We start from the raw sequence: 18,798 nt of genomic DNA, 5'->3' as shown, positions 1-18,798 counted from the left end.
AGGCTTATACATGGAGCACCAACATCCTCTCAGAGATGTTTTGCTGCTGCGAAAAAGGCTCCCAGCTCTGGAGTCTTGAACTATAGAATCATTCCCTGACCTTCCTGGTGTTCCCCTGCATCGGCAGCAATGGTGAAAGGGTTCCAAAAGGGTTCTTCTGCTGTCCCCATATGATAACACTTTTTTGGTTTCAGGTAGAACCCTTTTTGGTTCCAGTTAGAACTCTTTTGGGTTCCATGTAGAACCCTATGTGTAAAGGGTTCTACATGGAACTCAAAAGGGTTCTACTTCAAACCAAAAGGGTTCTCCTAAGGGGACAGCTGAAGAACCCTTTTAGGTTCTTGATGGCACCTTTTTTAGTATAGGTCAGTGTCATTGGTGGTTAGACGGTCCAGTCTCTGCCTACTCCCCAGCAGCTCTCTGAACGAGCCTAGTAGTGCAGCACGGATGCCCTCCACCATGCCGCTGGCAGATTTCCACCATCTTCTTGCAGGTCACTCACCTTAGTGAACTCCGCTCTCACAAGAGGGAGAGAGAGAGCGAGAAAGAACAAACAAACAAAATAAAGTAAGTTACAGCCACCATGGGTGCATCTCTCCTCATCTCCTCCTCTTCACCGGGATTGATGTGATGCTACAGATAGCAATTCCTTGTAATTAGACATGTCTGAGGACAGAGAAACATGTCTGTTCTTTATTATATCTTAACCCCATTTAGAGCAACCCTGGACTGGTGAAAGGGTAGGGTTAGTGGGTAGATGGTAGATGGCTGTGGGTAGATGGTCATTCTGCTAGCTGGCTAACTCCAGAATAAATGAATGTCAGCAACAAGCTATCGTTGCACAAAAGCATTAGGACACACACACCCACGTCTTTTACCTTGTCCCTGATGTTGAGGTCAGCTCCATGTTTCTGTAGGACCTTGACGACAGCCAGGCTTCCTCCTCTACGGGCCCAGGGAACAGCTCTGGACTCCAGCTGAAACACACACACACAACATGGCCGCCTTCACTATACAATGTCTGAGGCTTAACAAATGATTATTCGCTAACTTTCCATTCCACAGTCCTAACCTTACCAATTATTCAATTATTAGCACAACAGTTAAGGTTATATAGAGGTTACATGTTGGAAGTTACATATGTGATAGAAAATAGTCAATTTGTTCCCTAGTATTGAAGTTAAAAACACAATTATGTCAATTATGTTATTTCAAAGCTTTTATCATGGCAATTTATATTTACTATAGAAAGTAATGGCCAGTGTGCCTCACCCGATCTTTATAATAGATGTTAGCTCTTTTCTCTAGAAGCTTCTGGATGACGGTAGAGTGCACTTCGATGGAGGCAGAGTGCAGCGCTGTCCTTCTGAACTGGAAAAAGATTTAGTCACATAAGCTATTGAAGTGTTAAAAATAGGTTTGTCCAAGGTTAAATGTACAATTTAAAATCTTTATGTTGATCATGTGTGTTACTACAGTACTGCAAGCCCATGGCAGATTGTTAGCCCATTGCATTCAGTAAAACCAATTTTCCTCTTGGACAAAATACAGTTGAAATGAGCTTGAACTTCAACTATTGAGAACAGAACTTTCAACAAGCAAAGAAAGATATTCTTTCTAAGCTGATAACACGTCCTGACCTTATTTCCTTTTTTATGTCTCTATTTTGGTTTGGTCAGGGCGTGAGTTGGGGTGGGTATTCTATGTTTTTCATTCTATGTTTTTTATTCTATGTTTTGTTCTGCGTGTTGTATTTCTATGTGTTTGGCCTGGTATGGTTCCCAATAAGAGACAGCTGTCAATCGTTGTCTCTGATTGAGAACCATACTTAGGTAGCCTGTTCCCACCTGTGTTTGTGGGTAGTTGTTTCCTGTTTTTTCACCTTACAGGACTGTTTCATGTAGTTCACTCGCGTTGTTGTTTTTTGTCATTCAGTGTTAGGTTTATTTAATTAAATTTACTATGAACACTTACCACGCTGCGTGTTGGTCCGATGATTCCTATTCCTCATCATCAGATGAAGAGGAGAGCCGTTAAGGCTGACATATGGAATTGTTTTAAGAAGGTCATACCATGGATCATTTAGCTATTTGATTTTGAATTTTAGGACCCCAAAAACAAATGCACAAATTATTCAAAAAAATATTGAATTTATCCATTACTATTATAGCCCATGCAAATGCATTGAATAAGACATTCATAAATGGCACAAAAAAACTGTCAAAAGATAAATAATAAGAAATAAGGTTTTGAAGTGTCTGTCCCATATCTAGGAGATATAACAAAGCTCAGGATATATACACTATCATTCAAAAGTTTGCAGCCGCTTATAGTCACCTCTTCACCATTGAGGTTGGTGTTTTGCGGGTACTATTTAATGAAGCTGCCAGTTGAGGACTTGTGAGGCATCTGTTTCTCAAACTAGACACTCTAATGTACTTGTCCTCTTGCTCAGTTGTGCACCGGGGCCTCCCACTCCTCTTTTGGTTAGAGCTGTTTTATGAAGGGAGTAGTACACAGCGTTGTATGAGATCTTCAGTTTCTTGGCAATTTCTTGCATGGAATAGCCTTCATTTCTCAGAACATGAATAGACTGATGACTTTCAGAAGAAAGTTTCTTGTTTCTAGACATTTTGAGCCTGTAATCGAACCCACAAATGCTGATGCTCCAGATACTCAACTAGTCTAAAGAAGGCCAGTTCTATGGCTTCTTTAATCAGAACAACAGTTTTCAGCTGTGCTAACATAATTGCAAAAGGGTTTTCTAATGATAAATTAGCCTTTTAAAATGATAAACTTGGATTAGCTAACACAACGTGTCATTAGAACGCAGGAGTGATGGTTGCTGATAATGGGCCTCTGTACACCTATGTAGATATTCCATAAAAAATCAGCCGTTTCCAGCTCAATAGTCATTTACAACATTATCAATGTCTACACTGTATTTCTGATCAATTTGATGTTATTTTAATTGACTAGGGGGCAGTATTATCATTTTTGGAAAAATAACGTACCCAAAGTAAACAGGATATTTTGTCAGGACAGTATGCTATAATATGCATATAATTGACAGCTTAGGATAGAAAACACTCTAAAGTTTCCAAAACTGTAAAAATATTGTCTGTGGGTATAACAGAACTGATATTGCAGATGAAAGCCTGAGAAAAATCCAATCCGGAAGTGCCTCATGTTTTGATAGCTCTGCGTTCCAATGCGTCCCTATTGAGCAGTGAATGGGTTATCAACCAGATTACTTTTTCTACGTATTCCCCAAGATGTCTACAGCATTGTGACGTAGTTTTATGCATTTATGTTGAAGAATACCCGTAAGCGGCTACATTGTGTAAGTGGTCACCTGATGGCTCTCAGAGTGATTCTCGAGTAAAATACAGTGGTAGCCATTTTTTCAATCGGTCCTACTGAAAAACCAATTGTCCCGGTGGATATATTATCTAATAGATATTTGAAAAACACCTTGAGGATTGAAATTAAACATTGTTTGCCATGTTTCTGTCAATATTATGGAGCTAATTTGGAATATTTTTCAGCGTTTTTGTGACCACATTTTCCGGTTGATTTTTCAGCCAAATGTGAAGAACAAATGGAGCTATTTCGCCTACAAAAATAATATTTTTGGAAAAAAGGAACATTGGCTATCTAACTAGGAGTCTCGTGAGTGAAAACATCCGAAGCTCATCAAAGGTAAACGATTTAATTTGATTGCTTTTCTGATTTTCATGACCAAGTTACCTGCTGCTAGCTGGACATAATGCTATGCTAGGCTATCGATAAACTTACAGAAATGCTTGTCTTGCTTTGGCTGTAAAAGCATATTTTGAAAATCTGAGATGACAGGGTGATTAACAAAAGGCTAAGATGTGTCTCAATATATTTCACTTGTGATTTTCATGAATAGGAGTATTTTCTAGTAATATGTATGTCCGTTGCGTTTTGCTAATTAATGTCAGTCAATGATTACGCTCCCGGATCCTGGATGGGGTGTCACTAGAGGTAAATAAAAAAAACTTTCAAAAACAAGGACATTTCTATGTGACCCCAAACATTTGAACTGTAGTGTGTATATATATATATATATGAATAGTGCCTTCGAGAAAGTATTCAGACCCTTTGATTTTTTTCCACATTTTGTTTCATTACAGCCTTAATCTGAAATGGATTAAATAAATAATCTACACACAATACCACATAACGACAAAGTGAAAACAGGTTTTCAGAAATGTTTGCAAATGTATTAAAATAAAAAACAGAAATTGTTTATTTACATAAGGATTCAGACACGAAATTGAGCTCAACTGTCTATATAAAATCCCACCATTGACAGTGCATGTCAGAGCAGAAACCAAGCCATGAGGTTGAAAGAATTGTCCGTAGAGCTCCGAGACAGGATTGTGTCGCTGCACAAATCTGGGGAAGGGTACCAAAACATTTCTGCAGCATTGAAGGTCCCCAAGAACACAGTGGCCTTCATCACTCTTAAATGGAAGAAGTTTGGAACCTCCAAGACTCTTCCTAGTACTGGCTGCCCGGCCAAACTGAGCAATCAGTGGAGAAGGGCCTTAGTCAGGGAGGTGACCGAGAACCTTACAGAAGGACAACCATCTCTGCAGCACCACCTATCAGGCCTTTATGGTAGAGTGGCCAGGCAGAAGCCACTCCTCAATAAAAGGCACATTATAGCCCGCTTGGAGTTTGCCAAAAGGCACCTAATGACTCTCAGACCATGAAAAAACAGATTCTCTGGTCTGATGAAACCAAGATTGAACTCATTGGCCTGAATGCCAAGTGTCACCTCTGGAGAAAACCTGGCACCATCCCTAAGGTGAAGCATGGTGGTGGCACACTAGTCAGGATCAAGGGAAATATAAACAGAGCAAAGTATAGACAGATCATTGATGAAAACTTGCTCCAGAGCACTCGGGACCTCAGACTGGGTGAAGGTTCACCTTCCATCGTGAAAACAACCCTAAGCACACAGCCATGAAAACGCAGGAGTGGCTTTCGGACAAGTCTCCGAATATCCTTGATTGGCCCACTCAAAGCCCGGACTTGAACCCGATGGAACATCTCTGGAGAGACCTGAAAATAGCTGTGCAGCAACACTCCCCATCCAACCTGACAGCTTGAGAGGATCTGCAGAGAAGAATGGGAGAAACTCCCCAAATACAGGTGTGTCAAGCTTATAGCGTCATACACAAGAAGACTCAAGGCTGTAATGGCTGCTGAAGGTGCTTCAACAAAGTGCTGAGTAAAGGGTCTGAATACTTATGTAAATGTAATATTTCATATATATATATTTGTTTTATAAATTAGTAAAAATGTCAATAAACTGTTTTTGCTTTGTCATTATGGGGCATTGTGTGTCGATTGATGAGGGAAAATATCCCAGATCCTCCACAAAATTTCACAGTGGGTGCGGGACACTGTGGCCTGTAGGCCACTCCAGGGTTACTCCACCAAATATTGATGTCTGACCTCTTCCTAAGTTAAAACATTAGTATTGTGTTGTTTGAAAATGAAGAGGAACATTTTTCATTGGCATTATTTGAGGTCTGACAACACTGCATCTTTTTTGTTATTTTGACAAGTTGTCATTTTCTGCAAATAAATTATCTAAACGACAATATCTTTATTTGTAATTTGGGAGAAATGTCGTCAGTTGTTTATAAAACAAAAAAATTCATTTTACCCAAACGCATACCCAAGAACATCCTTGGGCTATAAGGAGTAATGTTAGGCTCCTTTAGTCCATGATTGTGCTAGTGGTAGCCTACACAGGGTGCTATTGTCACGGTTCTCTTGACTTGACGGAGAGTCAGACCAAAATGCGGCGTAGCTATTGAGATTCATGTTTAATGAAACAAAGTAAACACGAATCAAATACAAATGGATGGTGACACAGGACCGAATTGAAACTGGGAATATTTTTGGAATTGTATCAAACCATGATGAGTATATACTTACTGTTTTTACAGACATAATGCAAGTGAAAAATGTCAGCTATAAGCTATTTCGGTAATTTGGTCTAGCTATGGGGAAATCATCATCATCAATAGTCAAACCAGAGAAACTGATCATTTTTTCACAAAAGTAGTGCACTGGGACTTTAATAGTCACGCATTAGCAGACCGATATAGCAGTCTGCAGCGCGGGCAAAAAACTTTATCCAATGTCCATGTCCTTGATTAGCCACGACTCTGAAAAACATAGTTCTTCAGATCATGTTGATAGGAGTCTCAAACGGAGCGCGTCCAGTTTATTCTCCAGGGATTGCATGTTCGCCAATAGAACAGAAGGTAGAGGCGGTTTATCCACTCGCCCTTGTAGTCTCGTCAGGTATCCCGCATGCCAGTCTCTATAATGACGCCTCTTCCTCTTTCGGGTGTCGGGGATTTGGGCCTGGTCTGGGATGAGCAGTATGTCCTTCACCTCTGACTCCAACATTCTGTAGAAAAAAAGTTTCAGATCAGCCCGAGAAAACCCCACACAAAATAGCACAATTGGTCAGGGGTTGTAAAACGGCTGCTATTCCCACCAGCGCCATTTGAGAAGGAATATTTGGCTGTTTTGGCTTCCAGAGCCAATTCGACTTTAAACAGAACATGTTTAAAGAACATCCTTGGGCTATAAGGAGTAATGTTAGGCTCCTTTAGTCCATGATTGTGCTAGTGATAGCCTACACAGGGTGCTATTATCACGGTTCTCTTGAGTTGACGGAGAGTCAGACCAAAATGCGGCGTAGCTATTGAGATTCATGTTTAATGAAACAAAGTAAACACGAATCAAATACAAAAACAATAATTGTAACACGAAAACTGAAACAGCCTAATACTGGTGCAATGTAACACAGACAGGAACAGGACAATCACCCACAAAACCCAACACCAAACAGGCTACCTAAATATGGTTCCCAATCAGAGACAATGACGAACACCTGCCTCTGATTGAGAACCATATCAGGCCAAACATAGAACGAGACAAACTAGACATGTAACATAGAATGCCCACTCAGCTCACACCCTGACCAACCAAAACATAGAAACATACAAAGCAAACTATGGTCAGGGTGTGACAGTACCCCCCCCCCCAAGGTGCGGACTCCGGCCGCAAAACCTAAACCTATTGGGGAGGGTCTGGGTGGCATCTGTCCGCGGTGGCGGCTCTGGTGCTGGACGTGGCCCCCACTTCACCGTAGTCTTACTCCCCCACCTTGTCCGCTTCCGTGGCCTCCTAGCCACGGCGACCATATTTAATGACCCCACTGGACTGAGGGGCAGCTCGGGACAGAGGGACGGCATCTCGTGGCAGAAGGGGTCTGGCGCCTCTGGGCAGAGGGGGTCTGGCGCCTCTGGGCAGAGGGGGTCTGGCGCCTCTGGGCAGAGGGGTTCTGGCGCCTTTGGGCAGAGGGGCTCCGGCAGCAGCGCAGGACAGGCGGGAGACTCCGGCAGTAGCGCCGGACAGGCGGGAGACTCCGGCAGCAGCGCCGGACAGGCGGGAGACTCCGGCAGCGCTGGAGAGGAGGAAGGCTCCGGCAGCGCTGGACAGATGGGAGCACATGTACGGATGAGCCGGAGAGACAGCCTGGTGCGGAGGGCTGCCACCGGAGGGCTGGTGCGTGAAGGTGGTGACGGATAGACCGGACCGTGCAGGCGCACTGGAGCTCTTGAGCACCGAGCCTGCCCAACCTTACTCGGTTGAATGGTCCCGGTCGCCCTGCCAGTGCGGCGAGGTGGAATAGCCGCACTGGGCTATGCAGGCGAACCGGGGACACCGTGCGCAAGGCTGGTGCCATGTAAGCCGGCCCAAGGAGACGCACTGGAGACCAGCTGCATAGAACCGGCTTCATGGCACTTGGCTCAATGCTCACTCTAGCCCGGACAATACGCGTAGCTGGAATGTACCGCACCGGGCTATGCACCCGCACTGGGGACACCATGCGCTTCACAGCATAACACAGTGCCTGTCCGGTCTCTCTAGCCCCCCGGTAAGCTCAGGGAGTTTGCGCAGGTCTCCTACCTGGCATAGCCATACTCCCTGTGAGCCCCCCCCAATACATTTTTGGGGCTGACTCATGGGCTTCCGTCCGCGCCGCCGTGCTTGCTTTGCCAACTCCATTCTCCGATAACCTTCCGCGCATTGCTCCATCGAATCCCAGGCGGGCTCCGGCACTCTCCCTGGGTCGACCGCCCACCTGTCTATCTCCTCCCAAGAAGTATAGTCCATACTCTTGCAGTCCAAACCGTACTCCCATGTCCATTCCTCTTTGCGTTGCTGTTGCCCGTTACCATGTCACTTGGTCCTGTTGTGTTGGGTGATTCTGTCTAAGTTCTCTTGACTTGAAGGAGAGTCAGACCAAAATGCGGCGTGGCTATTGAGATTCATGTTTAATGAAACAAAATAAACACGAATCAAATACAAAAACAATAAATGTAACATGAAAACCGAAACAGCCTAATACTGGTGCAAAGTAACACAGACAGGAACAGGACAGTCTCTCGGTCCCAGCTCTGATGCACCTGTACTGACCTCGCCTTCTGGATGATAGCGGGGTGAACAGGCAGTGGCTCGGGTGGTTGTTGTCCTTGATGATCTTTATGGCCTTCCTGTGACATCGGGTGGTGTAGGTGTCCTGGAGGGCAGGTAATTTGCCCCCGGTGATGCGTTGTGCAGACCTCACTACCCTCTGGAGAGCCTTACGGTTGTGGGCGGAGCAGTTGCCGTACCAGGCGGTGATACAGCCAGACAGGATGCTCTCGATTGTGCATCTGTAGAAGTTTGTGAGTGCTTTTGGTGACAAGCCAAATTTCTTCAGCCTCCTGAGGTTGAAGAGGCGCTGCTGCGCCTTCTTCACGATGCTGTCTGTGTGGGTGGACCAATTCAGTTTGTCTCTGATGTGTATGCAGAGGAACTTAAAACTTGCTACCCTCTTCACTACTGTTCCATCGATGTGGATAGGGGGGTGTTCCCTCTGCTGTTTCCTGAAGTCCACAATCATCTCCTTAGTTTTGTTGACGTTGAGTGTGAGGTTATTTTCCTGACACCACACTCCGAGGGCCCTCACCTCCTCCCTGTAGGCCGTCTTGTCGTTGTTGGTAATCAAGCCTACCACTGTTGTGTCGTCCGCAAACTTGATGATTGAGTTGGAGGCGTGCATGGCCACGCAGTCGTTGGTGAACAGGGAGTACAGGAGAGGGCTCAGAACGCACCCTTGTGGGGCCCCAGTGTTGAGGATCAGCGGGGTAGAGATGTTGTTGCCTACCCTTACCACCTGGGGGCGGCCCGTCAGGAAGTCCAGTACCCAGTTGCACAGGGCGGGGTCGAGACCCAGGGTCTCGAGCTTGATGACGAGCTTGGATGGTACTATGGTGTTAAATGCCGAGCTGTAGTCGATGAACAGCATTCTCACGTAGGTATTCCTCTTGTCCAGATGGGTTAGGGCAGTGTGCAGTGTGGTTGAGATTGCATCGTCTGTGGAACTATTTGGGCGGTAAGCAAATTGGAGTGGGTCTAGGGTGTCAGGTAGGGTGGAGGTGATATGGTCCTTGACTAGTCTCTCAAAGCACTTCATGATGTGCTATGGGGCGATAGTCGTTCAGCTCAGTTACCTTAGCTTTCTTGGGAACAGGAACAATGGTGGCCCTCTTGAAGCATGTGGGAACAGCAGACTGGGATAGGTATTGATTGAATATGTCCGTAAACACACCAGCCAGCTGGTCTGCGCATGCTCTGAGGGCGCGGCTGGGGATGCCGTCTGGGCCTGCAGCCTGGCGAGGGTTAACACGTTTAAATGTTTTACTCACCTCGGCTGCAGTGAAGGAGAGGCCTCATGTTTTGGTTGTAGGCCGTGTCAGTGGCACTGTATTGTCCTCAAAGCGGGCAAAAAAGTTATTTAGTCTGCGTGGGAGCAAGACATCCTGGTCCGTGACGGGGCTGGTTTTCTTTTTGTAATCCGTGATTGACTGTAGACCCTGCCACATACCTCTTGTGTCTGAGCCGTTGAATTGAGATTCTACTTTCTCTCTATACTCACGCTTAGCTTGTTTGATTGCCTTGCGGAGGGAATAGCTACACTGTTTGTATTCGGTCATGTTTCCGGTCACCTTGCCCTGATTAAAAGCAGTGGTTCGCGCTTTCAGTTTCACGCGAATGCTGCCATCAATCCACGGTTTCTGGTTTGGGAATGTTTTAATCATTGCTATGGGAACGACATCTTCAACGCACGTTCTAATGAACTCGCACACCGAATCAGCGTATTTGTCAATGTTGTTGTCTGACGCCATACGAAACATATCCCTGTCCACGTGATGGAAGCAGTCTTGGAGTGTGGAATCAGATTGGTCGGACCAGCATTGAACAGACCTCAGCGTGGGAGCTTCTTGTTTTAGTGTCTGTCTGTAGGCAGGGATCAACAAAATGGAGTCGTGGTCAGCTTTTCCGAAAGGAGGGCGGGGCAGGGCCTTATATGCGTTGCGGAAGTCAGAATAGCAGTGATCCAAGGTTTTGCCAGCCCTGGTTGTGCAATCGATATGCTGATACAATTTAGGGAGTCTTGTTTTCAGATTAGCCTTGTTAAAATCCCCAGCTACAATGAATGCAGCCTCATGATGTATGGATTCCAGTTTGCAAAGAGTCAAATAAAGTTTGTACAGAGCCATCGATGTGTCTGCTTGGGGGGTAATATATTTTCGGCTGTGATTATAATCGAAGAGAATTCCCTTGGTAGATAATGCGGTCGACATTTGATTGTGAGGAATTCTAAATCAGGTGAACAGAAGGACTTGAGTTCCTGTATGCTTTTGTGACCACACCACGTTTCGTTAGCCATAAGGCATACGCCCCCGCCCCTCTTCTAACCAGAAAGATGTTTGTTTCTGTCGGCGCGATGCGTGGAGAAACCAGCTGGCTGCACCGACTCCGATAGCGTCTCTCCAGTGAGCCATGTTTCAGTGAAGCAAAGAACGTTACAGTCTCTGATGTCCCTCTGGAATGCTACCCTTGCTCGGATTTCATCAACCTTGTTGTCAAGAGACTGGACATTGGCGAGAAGTATACTGGGGAGTGGTGCACAATGTGCCCGTCTCAGGAGTCTGACCAGAAGACCGCTACGTTTCCCTCTTTTACGAAGTCATTTTTTTTGGGGTCGCCGGCTGGGATCCATTACGTTGTCCTGGGTGAAAGGCAGAACACAGGATCCGCTTCGCGAAAGTCATATTCTTGGTCGTACTGATGGTGAGTTGACGCTGCTCTTATATTCAGTAGTTCTTCTCGACTGTATGTAATGAAACCTAAGATGACCTGGGGTACTAAGAAGTGTAAGAAATAACACGTAAAAAAAACAAAAAACTGCATTGTTTCCTAGGAACGCGATGCGAGCGGGCCATCTCTGTCGGCGCCGGAATGACGGGTGTAGGCTGATGGTGGTGGTGCTTGTGCTTCCTCTCACTCAAACGTTGCTGTTTAGCAAGCTAAGGTGACAACAATGGAATTTTATCGACAGAGTATTCACCCATAGTTTAGGGATCCCCATTGCTCCAGTGGTTAGGCCCTTTCCAGTTCACGCGTTGGACAGTCGAACATTAGGATCTGGCTTCATCAGGGAGGCCACCACTCCTTTGGTCATGGTGACACAGGGGTGTCACAGGGAGAGAATCAGTCGCTTCCTCATTGACTCTCCTGCGTTTCCCGTGGTGCTAGGCCTTCCCTGGTTAGCCTGTCATGACCCCACTGTTTCATAGCAACGGAGGGCTCTCACGGGGTGGACCCGAGAGTGCTCTGGGAGGTGTTTGGGGTTCCATTGGTGCTACTACGGTGAAAAGTCCAGACCAGGTCTCCTGCATGCGCATTACCCCCGAATATTCCGATTTGGCTCTCGCCTTCTCTAAGAAGGAGGCGACTCAATTACCACCCCATCGACGGGGGGATTGTGCGATAAACCTTCAGGTAGACGCCGCACTTCCCAGGAGTCATGAGACGGCTATGGAGACATATGTCTCCGAATCTCTGCGTCAGGGGTACATTCGGTCCTCCACTTCACCCACCTCCTCGAGTTCTTTTTTGTGAAGAAGAAGGAGTGAGGTCTGTGCCCGTGTATTGACAATTGAGCCCTTAACCAGATCATTGTGAAGTACAGTGACCGCGTCCTCTCATAGCCACAACGATTGAGTCAATGCATGGGGCGCACTTCTTCCCAAAATTAGATCTCAGGAGCACTTACAACCTGGTGCGTATCCGGGTGGAAGAAGTGTGGAAGACAGCGTTCAGTACCACCTCAGGGCATTATGAGTACCTCGTCATGCCGTACGGGTTGATGAATGCTCCGTCAGTCTTCCAAGCCTTTGTGGACGAGATTTTCAGGGACCTGCACGGGCAGGGTGTAGTGGTGATATCGATGACATTCTGATATACTCCTCTGCATGCGCCGAGCATGGTCAGGTAGCGGCTCCCATTACCTCACTGCTGAAGGGGGACCCGGTGCATTTGCAGTGGTTGGCTGAGGCGGACAGGGCTTTGGTCACCTAAGGGCTCTGTTTACCTTGGCTCCCGTGCTGGCGCATCCGGATCCCTCTTTGGCGTTCACGGTGGAGGTGGACGCGTCCAAGGCTGGGATAGGAGCTGTGCTCTCTCAGCGCTCGGAAACGCCACCGAAGCTCCGGCACTGTGCCTTCTTCTCGAAGAAGCTCAGCCCGGCGGAGCGAAACTATGATGTGGGGGACCGGAAGCTGTTGGCTGTGGTGAGGGCGTTGAAGGTGTGGGAGACATTGGCTTGAGGGGGCTCAACACCTTTTTCTCATCTGGACTGACTACCATAACCTGGAGCACATCGGGGCAGCGAGGAGACTGAATCCTCGTCAGGCAAGGTGGGCCATGTTTTTTTACCCGTTTTGTTTTCACCCTTTCTTTCAGACCAGGTTCCCAGAATGTTAAGGCAGACGCACTGTCCTGGTTGTATGACACAGAGGAGCGGCCCATGGATCCTATCGCCATACTCCCGGCCTCCTGCCCGGTGGCCGTGACTGGTTGATTTACTGGGCCCATACGTCACCCTCCTCTGGTCATCCCGGCATCGGGCGGATGGTGCGCTGTCTGAGTGGGAAGTACTGATGGCCCACCTTGACAAAGGACGTGAGGGTTTATGTTTCCTTCTGCTCGATGTGCGCCCAGTGTAAGGCTCCTAGGCACCTGCCCAGAGGTAAGCTACACCCCTTACCCGTTCCACAACGGCCCCTTCGCATCTGTCGGTCGATTTCCTCACCGATCTTCCTCCCTCACATGGTAACACCACGATCCTGGTCGTTGTGGACCATTTTTCCAAGTCCTGCCATCTCCTGCCTCTGCCCGGTCTCCCTACAACCCTACAGACTTGTTTACGCACATCTTCCGGCACTAAGGGGTGCCTGAGGATATAGTGTCTGATCGGGGTCCCCAATTCACTTTGACGGTCTGGAGGGCGTTCATGGAATGTCTGGGGGTCTCGATCAGCCTCTTGGGTTTTAATGGGCAGGTGGAGAGATTGAACCAGGATATGGGTAGGTTTCTGCGGTCTTATTGTCAGGACCGACCGGGGAAGTGGGAATTCGTGCCCTGGGCCGAGATGGCTCAGAACTCGCTCCTCCACTCCTCCACTCCTCCACTAACCTCTTGCCCTTCCAGTGCGTACTGGGGTACCAGCCGGTTCTGGCGAATTGGCATCAGAGTCAGACCGAGGCTCCTGCGGTGGACAACTGGTTCAGGCATGCAGAGGAGACCTGGGATGCCACCCATGTTCACCTCCAGCGGGCCGTGCTGCACCAGAAGGCCAGCGCAGACCGTTACCGCAGTGAGATCCAGGTGTTCGCACCGGGGGACGGGGTCTGGCTCTTGACCGAATCTGGCTCTAGTTACCGGTTACAACTTCCCCCCGATTACAGTATTAATCCCTCGTTCCATGTGTCTCTCCTCAGGCCGGTTGTGGCTGGCCCGCTCCAGGAGTCTGAGGTGCGGGAGGTTCCTCCTCCTCCTTTGGACATCGAGGGGGCCCCGGCGTACTCTGTTCGCTCCATACTGGATACGAGGCGTCGGGCGAGGGGAGATGAGATGCTGGGTCCCGGTGGAGGACGTTTTGGACCTTTCTATGCTGCAGGAGTTCCAACATCTTCGTCCGGATCTCCCTGCACTTCGCCCTCTGAGTCATCCCCGGGTCATCCCCGAGGCCTGTGTCGGCGCGCTGCTGGAGTTGAACATCAAGGGAGGGCACTGTCACAACTTACGCCGAAGCCGGTCTCTCTCCTTGTTCGGGCGGCGATCGGCGGTCGACGTCACCGGTCTTCTAGCCATCGCTGCTCCACCTTTCCCCACCGCTCTCTCCTTAACGTCAATATGCCTTGCCCATTGCTGTTCTGGTTAGTGTTTATTGCCTTATTTCACTGTAGAGCCTCTAGTCCTGCTCACTATACCTCCTCTGTATTCACATCCTACCATACCTTTGTCTGTACATTATACCTTGAAACTATTTTATCGCCGCCGGAAACCCTCTTTTACTCTCTTTTCTAGACGACCAATTCTTATTGCTTTTAGCCGTACCCTTATCCTACTCCATCTCTGTTCATCTGGCGATGTAGAGGTGAATCCAGGCCCTGCAGTGCCTAGCTCCACTCCTATTCCCCAGGCACTCTCTTTTGATGACTTCTGTAACCGTAATAGCCTTGGTTTCATGCATGTTAACATTAGGAGGCTCCACTCTAAGTTTGTTCTATTCACTGCTTTAGCACACTCTGCCAACCCGGATGTTCTAGCTGTGTCTGAATCCTGGCTTAGGAAGACCACCAAAAATTCTTACATTTTCTTCAACCAAGATCTCAGCGATCACTGCCTCATTGCCTGCATCTAAAATGGGTCAGCGGTCAAACGACCTCCACTCATCACTGTCAAACGCTCCCTGAAACACTTCAGCGAACAGGCCTTTCTAATCGACCTGGTCGGGGTATCCTGGAAGGATATTGATCTCATCCCGTCAGTAGAGGATGCCTGGGGTATTTTTTAAAAATGCCTTCCTAATCATCTTAAATAAGCATGCTTCATTCAAGAAATGTAGAACCAGGAACAGATATAGCCCTTGGTTCTCCCCAGACCTGACTGCCCTTAACCAACACAAAAACATCCTATGGCGTTCTGCATTAGCATCGAACAGCCCCCGTGATATGCAGCTGTTCAGGGAAGCTAGAAACCATTATACACAGGCAGTTAGAAAAGCCAAGGCTATCTTTTTCAAGCAGAAATTTGCTTCCTGCAACACTAACTCAAAAAAGTTCTGGGACACTGTAAAGTCCATGGAGAATAAGAACACCTCCTCCCAGCTGCCCACTGCACTGAAGATAGGAAACACTGTTACCACTGATAAATCCACCATAATTGAGAATTTCAATAAGCATTTTTCTACGGCTAGCCATGCTTTCCACCTGGCTACTCCTACCCCGGTCAACAGCACTGCACCCCCCACAGCAACTCGCTCAAGCCTTCCCAATTTCTCCTTCTCCCAAATCCAGTCAGCTGATATTCTGAAAGAGCTGCAAAATCTGGACCCCTACAAATCAGCCGTGTTAGACAATCTGGACCATTTCTTTCTAAATTTATCTGCCCAAATTTTTGCCACCCCTATTACTAGCCTGTTCAACCTCTGTTTTGTGTCGTCTGAGATTCCCAAAGATTGGAAAGCAGCTGCGGTCACGAACTACAAAAATCTCTGAAACTGGAAACACTTATCTCCCTCACTAGCTTTAAGCACCAACTGTCAGAGCAGCTCACAGATTACTGCACCTGTACATAGCCCACCTATAATTTAGCCCAAACAACTACCTCTTTCCCTACTGTATTTATTTTATTTATTCATTTATTTTGCTCCTTTGCACCCCATTATTTTGATTTCTACTTCGCACATTCTTCCACTCAAAATCTACCATTCCAGTGATTTACTTGCTATATTGTATTTACTTTGCCACCATGGCCTTTTTTTGCCTCTACCTCCCTTATTTACATTTACATTTACATTTAAGTCATTTAGCAGACGCTCTTATCCAGAGCGACTTACAAATTGGTGCATTCACCTTATGACATCCAGTGGGACAGTCACTTAACAATAGTGCATCTAAAACTTAGGGGGGGGGTGGGGTGAGAGGGATTACTTAACCTATCCTAGGTATTCCTTAAAGAGGTGGGGTTTCAGGTGTCTCCGGAAGGTGGTGATTGACTCCGCTGTCCTGGCGTCGTGAGGGAGTTTGTTCCACCATTGGGGGGGCCAGGGCAGCGAACAGTTTTGACTGGGCTGAGCGGGAGCTGTACTTCCTCAGTGGTAGGGAGGCGAGCAGGCCAGAGGTGGATGAACGCAGTGCCCTTGTTTGGGTGTAGGGCCTGATCAGAGCCTGGAGGTACTGAGGTGCCGTTCCCCTCACAGCTCCGTAGGCAAGCACCATGGTCTTGTAGCGGATGCGAGCTTCAACTGAGCTTCAACTGGAAGCCAGTGGAGAGAACGGAGTCTATTTGCTCACATCGTATATAGACTTGTTTCTACTGTATTATTGACTGTATGTTTGTTTTACTCCATGTGTAACTCTGTGTCGTTGTATGTGTCGAACTGCTTTGCATTATCTTGGCCAGGTCGCAGTTGTAAATGAGAACTTGTTCTCAACTTGCCTACCTGGATAAATAAAGGTTAAATTAAAAAAATACAAAAATAAACCTTTCACTTTCCATTTGTCTTGTTTTCCCACATACCTGGTTCACATTCCCTCATCAGACTAAATGTATATTACCCTCTGTTTCCCCCATGTCTGTGTGTGGAATTGTTCTTTGTGTAGGGTGTTACGCTACAGGCTGGCTTGCGCCAGGTTTGTTTCAAACCTTTGTTTTGTTTAATCCGGTTCATGTTACCATGGTTGTGCTTGGGCCAGGGTGTATATTAAAGTTCTCCGGTTATCACCCATCTCTGCTCTCCTGCGCCTGACTTCCCAGCAACCAGTCACTCACCCCGTTAAAACTGCAGGCTGTAGATTTCAGAAATCAGGGTTCCCCACTATAGTGAATGGTCAATATTTGTGTAAAAAGAATTTGGAAGACAATCATGGTACCAATAATTATATTACACCAGATGTAAGTCCTTTAACCAATTATTTTGAAATCGCACACAGAAGAAGTTATAAGGATAACTTTGTTGCTACCAGCAGCCTGCAGTACCAGCGGCTTTCAACTTGAGATACTCAATGAGCAGGGGCAGTCGTTTTTCCCTGGTGGAAACCTGCAAAGTCACTTCCTGGAGTAGCTCAAACTACGCATGCTATGTTTTGAGAATTTCCCCCTTGACATGCCATATTAGCAAGCTAAAACTGACTTCCTGACCTTCAAAGGTGCCATTGAGTCGTCACAGAAGAATGAATGGTGTGACGTCATTGATGGCTTTGTTTACAGTCAATGAGTCACATGTAGTCACACAGTCATATATCGCCTCGCAGGAAAGTGTCCCACTTGCCATGTTAATAGAGTGCTCCTTTTCATTTTTTTCCTGGATAGTCACCCGTTGAAGTGTCCTGGGACAAGGAATGTTATTTTTAAATACTCCATTGTTGTTTATAAAAAGGCAATAGCAAGTTACTTATTAAATAAAATAATTAATTTAGAATTGAAAACATGCTAAATAAATAATAATTTCCACTTCCCGCAGATTTCTTGAGGTGGAGTCATTTCTTTCATTGGTAAGCCACTGCACATCCATTCTGGGTTGAAATGAGAGCAAAACAACAGGAACACAACCTGTGGTTGAAACAACTTTACAATCCTCACTTCCAATCTATATCTAACCGTTCTAACAGGTAGAAAAGCTGAATAATAAACTGATTCTCTGTCTAAATGTCAGTTTGTCTGCTCAGGGGACCGGTTGATTAGCAGCCGTGTTGTGGAGGTCTGAGTGGTCTTATACTTCCTGATTGGAATGCCAGCCTCACCGAGGGGCAATGTGAAACCCTAGTAGAAAGGACTACTACTGTGTGTGTTTATGGTGTATACCCTGTGCTGGCTGCCATGGCGACACATGACCCCTCAACACCCCACCTACATACACACACAAGTGCGTGCACAGATACAAAGCCTGATCCAGAGTCATGAGCACAAGGTGCATTCATTCCACAAGCTCTTAGTTGTACACACTGCCTCAGGGTCAGCCCTAGTAGCTTTCGTTTTACAAGGCCTCTAGACACCAGGCCTGTGAACACACTGTTTTGGAGGATTGCATTATTTATAAGTACGTCAAGTGATACCTTGTAAATACCTGTCAGTCTCATACCGTGAAACAACCAATCAGGGACCGGTGCCGCATACCGTACTTTACGGATACACCTTAACACAAATATGTGTAGATTTATCGGTCTGAAACAAAAATGTTTGTATGTTACAAATGTTGTTTACACTATACAGCTTTCTGTACTAAAATGTTTCTGTACTAAAATGTAAAATTACAGAGAAACAACTAAATGTTTTCATTAAATTTATTCATCAAGAACAAACATACAGTGGGGAGAACAAGTATTTGATACACTGCCGATTTTACGGGATTCCTACTTACAAAGCATGTAGAGGTCTGTAATTTTTATCATAGGTACACTTCAACTGTGAGAGACGGAATCTAAAACAAAAATCCAGAAAATCACATTGTATGATTTTTAAGTAATTAATTAGCATTTTATTGCATGCAATAAGTATTTGATACATCATAAAAGCAGAACTTAATATTTAGTATAGAAACGTTTGTTTGCAATT

This window comes from Oncorhynchus gorbuscha, linkage group LG06 (genome assembly GCF_021184085.1).
Source record: "Oncorhynchus gorbuscha isolate QuinsamMale2020 ecotype Even-year linkage group LG06, OgorEven_v1.0, whole genome shotgun sequence".
Classification (NCBI taxonomy): Eukaryota; Metazoa; Chordata; class Actinopteri; order Salmoniformes; family Salmonidae; genus Oncorhynchus; species Oncorhynchus gorbuscha.
The sequence above is the reverse complement of the archived record's forward strand: the minus strand, read 5'-3'. Positions refer to the sequence as shown.